At 45.6% G+C, this 8,467-nt stretch overlaps 1 protein-coding gene across 1 annotated transcript in view; it reads right to left on the minus strand.

The window, feature by feature from the left end:
* Positions 1-7,301, minus strand: part of LOC133382394 (SRSF protein kinase 2-like) — a 39,665-nt gene extending 32,364 nt beyond the window's left edge. Inside the window, exon 1 of the mRNA XM_061622100.1 lies at positions 7,176-7,301. The gene's annotated coding sequence lies outside the window, so the exon portion shown is untranslated. The remainder of the gene's footprint in view (positions 1-7,175) is intronic.
* Positions 7,302-8,467: the final 1,166 nt, after the last annotated feature.

Raw genomic sequence — 8,467 nt, forward strand, 5'->3', positions numbered from 1 at the left:
AGTGCCTTTATAAAGTAATCTTGTTATCTCTGTTATTTAATAAATATATTTGGATTACCAAAGGCCTGATCCTTGGCTGGGGTTCCACAGACCAGAAGGGAGGGTAAGGTAAATACCAAGGCTGAAGGGTAACAAATGGTGGCAGCGGTGAAGAGAATAACACCACAAGTATTCAGAGCAAACCAGGATTATCTGCATTGATACAAAGGGATTGGGACAGCTTAAGTACGCAGTCACAGAGGTAACCTGATAGAGAGACTCAGGCAGAGTCTCTGGGACAGAGACAGTCCGGACTGGTGGAGTCCCTGGTGGTGCCTAGTGACAGGCAGTAACCACGAGCAGGTAGGAACCTGACAGGGAGAGCCAGGGAAGGGCGTCACATGTGGTGGCAGTAGTGGTGGGATACGAACAAAGGAGACTACGTCACAGGTGTTGGCTGTAGCGGTGGTACGAATACTAGAGAATCCCTAACAGTGGTGTTGCAAACAGAAATAACAAAACAAGATTACTTGTGAGAGTGACTGGCAAAGAGTGTGTGGCAAAGAGTGGGTGAACTCAAACACCATGGCTGAATATATAAAAATGAAAAGAGAGTAGCTGGTGGAGAAGTGCATAACATTCAATTTACCTCACGAGGGTAAAGGGGTAGATGAATTGAGGGTAGCACTTATAGGATTTGCAACTGCCCAGCAAAAACAACCTGTCAGGGAAGAGACCCCAGAAGGATACTTAAGCAATCCTGCTTATATAGAGTATTTGAGAGAGAAGTTAAGATGGGAGGCTGAGGAAAAAGACAAACAGCGAGAGTTAGAAACTGAGAAGTTGAGGATGGAAGCTGAGAGATTGAGGATGGAAGCTGATGGGAAAGACAAACAGCGAGAGTTAGAAACTGAGAAGTTGAGGATGGAAACTGAGAGATTGAGGATGGAAACTGAGAGAATGAGAGTGGATGCTGAGATACAAGGGGAAAGATTAAAATTGGATAGAGAGAAATTTCACTCTGAGGAGACAAGGAAAGACAGAGATGGAGCAAAAATAAAAATTACTCCAAAGGACTTTGCTGTGTATGAGCCTGGTCAAGATCCTCAAATTTATCTCACAACCTTTGAAAAGGAAGCTCAGTTGTGGGGGCTGCCTGAAGATAAATACATGCAGTATTTATCAAACCTGATCAAAGGGGAATTGGCAGAGGTATACCAATATTTCCCCTCAGACAGGCCCGTCACCTATGCTGAGTTTAAAGAGGCAGTCTACAAAAGATTCAGACTGGGACCTGACTATTTTAGAAAGTTATTCCGAAACTGTCAGATCCAAGCAGGGAGGTCTTTTGTTGAACTGGGAGCAAAGCTGATGGATATATTTGGAAAGTGGATGAGTAGTGCCAAAGCTCAGTCAGTGGAAGAGGTGAAAAGCCTCATGATACTGGATCAATTATACCATCAGTTACCACCAGAAATAAGGCTCCTGGTCAAAGACCGTTCCCCTGCATTGGTGCAGGAGGCCGCAGAGATGGCGGATCACTTTGCCTCCAATAGAACTGGCTGGGTGGGGAAAACATCAAGAGATTTTAAACCCAGACCATATAGTGGCGGCAGAAAGGATGTGGTACCACAGCGAGTGAGTCCTCCAGTAAAATCTGAAAGGCACAGGACACCCCAGAGTGGACCTGTGTACCCTAAAACAGAGGAGAAATTATGCTATAAATGTGGTAGACCGGGGCACCTACGTTTTCAATGTGGGGTTGCCAACTCCATTAGTAATCCTGCTCAGGCAAGGGCAGTAAAGACAGAACCAAAAGATCTAACAACGAGAAAGGTTCAGTTCTGCCAGATAAACTGGACAGAAGTAAAAGACTTGGATTCAAGTCTGAGAGAGGAAGTGAGTGTACAAGGGGCAAATTATTGGGCATTGCTTGATACTGGTGCCGCTCAGACGTTACTGAGGCCAGATTTAATAAAATCTGAGGAAATATTACCTCAGGAAACAGTGACTATCCAAGGAGTGAGGGGAGAACCAGAAAGCTTACCCATAGCCCTAGTGAAAATGAAATGGAGAAATAAAGAGGGAAAATATAAAGTCGGTATTAATGCCCAACAACAAGAACCAGTGATACTGGGAAGAGATGTTATGGGGGCACAAGGGAAAATATATGTGGTGACCAGACAGCAACTTGGCAGAGAAACAGAAGCCATGTTAAAAGGGGCTGAAGGAAACAGGGTGGAATCTGTTTGCGAGCCTCAGGTCACCATAGCAACCCTTGGCAGGCCTGCTGAAGGAGACAAACTGTATCAAATGGTCTCTGGGGAAGAGACAGAGCATTTCAGAGAAGAACTGGATAAGGATACCAGTTTGAAGCAAATAAAGGAACAAGCCCTGACACAAAAGATTCCCTTTACTGACAAGCTGACGAATCAAATTGTGTGTGAGAATGGGATTTTATATAGACTGTGGATGCCTGCTGAGAGAAAGGGTGAATGTGAACCAGTGAAACAAATGATGGAAGTTGTGAAAGAGAATTTGAGTCAAGCTCAGGAGAAGCAAAGTTACTGGTATGACAGAACAGCCAGGGAACGTGTGTATGATGTGGGAGATATGGTTATGGCGTTCATACCCAGGAAACATGACAAATTACAGGCTAGCTGGGAAGGACCATATACCATAAGAGAAAGGCTTGACACAGTGAGATATGTAATCACCACAGACCAATTAAACAAAAGCAAAGTGGTTCATGTAAATATGTTAAAGCCTTACCATACCAGGGATGCAAAGGTGTTGCAAGTTACCTTATTCCCTGAGGGAAGTGGGCCTGAACTTCCAGATTTGGTACAGGAAAGCAAAGACAAAGGAGGGGTAGATCAATTGGAATGGTCAGAGGAGGTGCAGGAGGAAGAGAAGAGATTCTGAGAGTGTTGAAAAACTATGGGGATCTCTTTAGCAATAAACCTGGCCGAACCAGTATAGCCAAACATTCCATTGATACTGGAGATCATGCCCCAATCAGATCTATGCCGTACCGTGTGAATGGGAAAGTTTTGAGTGAGATCAAAAAGGAGGTCGAAGATATGCTGGAACTAGGAGTGGTCAGGGAATCAGTCCCTGGGCCTCAAGTATTGTCCTGGTTCCGAAAAAAGATGGAACGACAAGATTTTGCATTGATTATCGGCTAATCAATAAAATTACGGTCCCAGATGTGTATCCTATGCCTAGGGTAGACGCAATGTTAGAGTTATTGGGGGCAGCAACCATTATCTCTACGTTAGACCTCTGTAAAGGATTTTGGCGAATGGAACTAGACGAGCAATCCAGAGCCAAAACTGCCTTCAGTACACCAGATGGGTTATATGAGTTTGTGACCTTACCCATGGGACTAAGGAACTCACCAAGTTCGTTTCAGAGGCTAATCAATACTGTGTTGCGAGGCATGGCAGATTTTGCAGTGGCCTATATCGATGACGTGGCCATTTTTAGCAAGTCGGTGCCTGAGCATGTCCAACACCTGACAACAGTATTAGAGGCATTAAGAAAGGCAGGCCTCACAATAAAAGCGAAGAAATGCCAGTTTGGGTTGAAGGAGGTGGTCTATTTAGGACATAAGGTGGGGAGTGGGAAAATCACCCCCTTATGGAGCAAGGTGGAGGCAATACAAGCGTGGCCTATCCCCTTAACCAAAAAGCAAGTTAGGGCATTTCTAGGTGTGGCTGGTTTTTATAGGAAGTTTGTGAAAAAATTTGGGGAAATCGCAACCCCCTTGCATGAATTGACAAAGAAAAAGTGTTCTGAGCGTGTGGTATGGACGGATGAATGTCAGAAGGCTTTTGATCTGCTGAAGCAAGCCTTGTGCCAAGGACCCATATTAATAGCACCAGACTATGAGCAACCATTCATCGTGGCTACAGATGCGTCGGACCTGGTGCTGGGAGTTGTCTTGCTGCAGGAGAGAGAAGGCACCAGACATCCAGTGGCGTATCTGAGTCGCAAGCTGACGCCGAGGGAGAAAAACTATTCGTTGGTCCAAAAGGAGTGCCTAGCGGTCATGTGGGGACTGAATAAGTTGCGCCCATACATGTGGGGACGAAGATTCACGGTAACAACGGATCATCGGGCCTTGTTATGGTTACAGACTATGAAAAACCATAACACTATGCTGCAGAGGTGGTCCTGGGCCCAAAAGACTATCAAGTGGACTTCCAGTTCATCAAAGGCAAGGACAATGTATTGGCCGATGGACTGTCAAGGCAGGTGGCTGGGACTGCAGTGACGTGACCAGACGGAGGAACAAAGAAAGACATTTTCCCCAGAGAGACTTGTTTTGTTTGTTAACGCGGCGTATGAATCCTGGAACAGGAATAATACTCTGCCGTTATTTTAAGGGGGGGGGAATGTGATGTTCATGTATTAGTGTATATATGGTAAGTGCTGTTTGTATAGGAGATACATGGTAAGTGGAATGAAAGAGGAGGGGGGAGTGAATGGGCAGTACAATGCTGGATGATTGGCTGAGTGTTTAGAATGGCTGAGGGTATAAACGGAAGGATGACAGTTGAATCTGGGTGGACGTTGAACGTGAGTGGGTTGCTTTGGTGGGTTTGTGAGAGGAGATTGGGTGGAGAGTTGGTGGATGTGAGGAGAGTGTGGAGTTCGGATTAATACTAAGACCAGTACCTCAGGAATAGATGAAACCATATGCTTAAGTGCCTTTATAAAGTAATCTTGTTATCTCTGTTATTTAATAAATATATTTGGTTTACCAAAGGCCTGATCCTTGGCTGGGGTTCCACAGACCAGAAGGGAGGGTAAGGTAAATACCAAGGCTGAAGGGTAACAAATGGTGGCAGCGGTGAAGAGAATAACACCACAAGTATTCAGAGCAAACCAGGATTATCTGCATTGATACAAAGGGATTGGGACAGCTTAAGTACGCAGTCACAGAGGTAACCTGATAGAGAGACTCAGGCAGAGTCTCTGGGAATACGCGTTATAGGACGTGACTGGTGGTGCTGCCTAGCAGGGGGATCTGGTGAGGTCTATGCTAGAGCGGGGAGAGAAACCATAAAAAAAGGACAGTCCAGACTGGTGGAGTCCCTGGTGGTGCCTAGTGACAGGCAGTAACCACGAGCAGGTAGGAACCTGACAGGGAGAGCCAGGGAAGGGCGTCACAGTACCTTCTGCAAGCAAAGCAGATGCTCTGCCACTGAGCCACGGCCCTTCCTCTCTGTTCTCCATCTGCAAAGGCCTCCTCTGCTGTTCTTCCTCTCCTCGTGCCTCTGCTACCTTGAATTCTGGGAGCGGAGCTGGTAGGATTCCTAGCATTTCTGGCAGGGCCATGGCAGAGATTATTTCATGGGTTTGCACTGGAGCTTTTCAAATGATGGCAGCTATGGCAGTTATGCCAAGTGCCGCTCTCCGCACTGCACAGAGCTGGGAAACCGCCAAGCAGAGGTCTCAGGTTCCTGGCATTCCTTGCTCAGATTTTCAAAAGGATTAGAGAAGGTGGTATGGAAGGGCCCAGGCATCCCTGCTGGAAGGCCGGCCTGGCTTTCCACTGGGAGAGCTCGGATCACCTTCTCCAGACAAGCAGAAAGGAGAGTCAGTTCTCGCACGTTCACAGTTTCACATGTTTGAATAACACAGTTCAAATCTTTCAGAGTCTTTCAAGGGTGGATGGGGGGGGGGAAACCCTGCTTGAGCCCTGCAAATTCTTTGTGTAGAAAATCCAAAATAGCAGTTGGAATCTTAAATGCAAATCTGGCCCAATATGCATGTTAAAAGGATTCCAAAAATTACGCAAATAAATACACGTAAATCTAGACTTCATCATGGATGTATTCCAGTAGTAGAACTTGATCTGGGTGCAGAATTTGTGAGGTGGGTGCACATAGAATAATAGAGTTGGAAGGGGCCTATAAGACCATCGAGTTCAACCCCTTGCTCAGTTCAGGAAACCAACTTAAGCATACCTGACAGGTGTCTGTCCAGCTGCCTCTTGAAGGCCTCCAGTGTTGGAGAGCTTACCACATCCCTAGGTTATTGGTTACATTATCAAATTGCTCTAACAGTTAGGAAGTTTTCCTGATGTTCAGTTGAAATCTGGCTTCCTGCAACTTGAGCCCATAATTCCGTGTCCTGTCCTTTCAGTCTCTCCTCACAGGGCTTTGTTTCTAGTCCCCTGATCATCCTCGTTGCCCTCCTCTGAACCCATTCCAGTAGGTGGAAGTGCATCCAACCCTGATCACAGAGAATGTTGCCCCTACACAGGACATCCAACACAACACTCAAACTAGCTTCATTAAGTGTCTTCATGCTGAACTAAACAAGACACCAGCCAGCTTCCTGCCTGTTCTTTCCCCCGCCCCTCTTTATTTGTCATCTGTCTTTATAAAGTTGGACAGCGAAAAAAGCGGATAAGAGAAAAATCAACTCATTTGAAATGTGGTATTGGAGAAGAGCTTTGCGGATACCATGGACCGCAAAAAAGAAAAATAATTGGGTGTTAGAACAAATTAAACCAGAACTGTCACTAGAAGCTAAAAGGATGAAACTGAGATTATCAAACTTTGGACATATAATGAGAAGACATGATTCACTAGAAAAGACAATAATGCTAGGAAAAACAGAAGGGAGTAGAAAAAGAGGAAGGCCAAACAAGAGATGGATTGATTCCATCAAGGAAGCCACAGACCTGAACGTACAAGATGTGAACAGGGTGGTTCATGACAGATGCTCTTGAAGGTCACTGTTTCATAGGGTCACCATAAGTTGTAATCGACTTGAAGGCACGTAACAACAACAACATCTTTAGTTTGCACATTATTTTATGATATTTTGGATGTTCTGATATAGGTATTCCCCTAATGAGCATTTTGGCATTCTTCTTTTTGTATAAACCAACATGGGGCTCCCCTGGGGTTGGTACTTTCCCCAGGAGACTGCTGTCACTGCTCATTTGTATATGCTATTTTTTTTTAAAAAAGGCAAACATCTCAAAGTTTAATTGGCGGCTAAAATAAAAGTCTAGGGATCATAAAAGCACTTCCCAGGCTAGGTATCAACCTGAGGGCTTCTAAACTTATCTACTTTGATGGCACTTTTTCCCTCTTCTTAGCACTTCATAAAATGATGGAACCAAGCAGCATCAGGGTATGTGTACAATTCCTATACAAATGCATGGAACTTACCTTTGCTGAGGGTGGGGGTTTAACCAGCCTGGCTCTTTCTGGAGTCACCTTGTGAGCAGCCCAAGGCGAGCTTGCAGACCTGCCAGGCTTCTGAGCTCTGGGGAGTGTCATCCAGCCAGCTCCCACTGCTTCCCTTTTTAGTCCCTGTGGCTGGAAAGGGGGCGGGTGAAGGGGGGTGTCCCAAGTCCCCCAGCATAGTTGTGGCAAGGAGAGTTGGGATTGGATCGTGCTGAAGTCTCTGGAAACATGGTCCTTACTTTGGAACAGGTCAGGGACCTGGGACAGCTGGGATGGTCTCATTTTACCATCTCCTTTCACCCTGCACCTGTTGGAACAGCTTCCTGCTTTGCTCTCTAACACTTTCCTGGCTCCATCTCTGCCCAGTTACCAAAGCAAAACCTGGAATCTCCAGGGAGTATATTTATAGATCAGCATTTACTGATTGCTGAGATGGAAATGCAAACTTTTGCATTGTACCAGTTGGCCAGCAATCCTGTACACTGTAACTTGGGAGAGGGCGGGGGGAAGTCCACTGAACTCAGAAAGACTTATGCCTGAGTAGGCTTGCACTACGTTGTGTGTGAATAAGCTTACTGATGCCAAGATATCTGGGCTATAATCAACATGGCCTTGTCAATTGTCATCTCACCCGTTTTGCTTTTATGTATTTTTTGCTTTTTATGGTCTACAAACCATTACACTATAAATCATTTGTTAATCTTGAAGGTGACTCTTTGTTGTTTTAATATACAGATAGTTCTCAGGCAAAGGGTCCTGCATTGTACCCAGGTATGACAGATTCAGGACACTCTTGCTCTAAAAATTAAGAACCAAGTCAACCATTACTTTTGATGGCAAAATAGTGTTGTCAGGTCATGCTGATTTTTTTAAAAATGGCATCAGCACCTGCTCTTGGTGCATTCAGAGCCACTCTGTGTTTTTCTGCTGCATGGAGAGCGTTGATTCCTCTTGCCTTCACTCATCTAATGAGGACACCCAAATGTGGTTCCAAATCCACTGCTGATTTTAGCCCCTGCCCCTCAGACTTTGAGCAGAGTTTCCTTTTAAAATTCAGGTGGTTGGCATGCTTATCTAGTTCACTGGTAGGGAACCTCAGAGCTGGGGCCCTCCAGGTGCCTCTATATGGCCCTCAGGACTCCCTAGGCCACGTACCCTTTCAAGCCACGCCCCTTACTGCCCCATGTTGCACTCTCCTTGAGTGTTTTTGTCTGGCTAGGATGTGTCCTTGAACTCTGATAAGGCGTCTTGCTCGTCTGGATGGAGGAGAGAGA

The sequence above is a fragment of the Rhineura floridana genome, chromosome 3, assembly GCF_030035675.1.
Source record: "Rhineura floridana isolate rRhiFlo1 chromosome 3, rRhiFlo1.hap2, whole genome shotgun sequence".
Taxonomy (NCBI): Eukaryota; Metazoa; Chordata; class Lepidosauria; order Squamata; family Rhineuridae; genus Rhineura; species Rhineura floridana.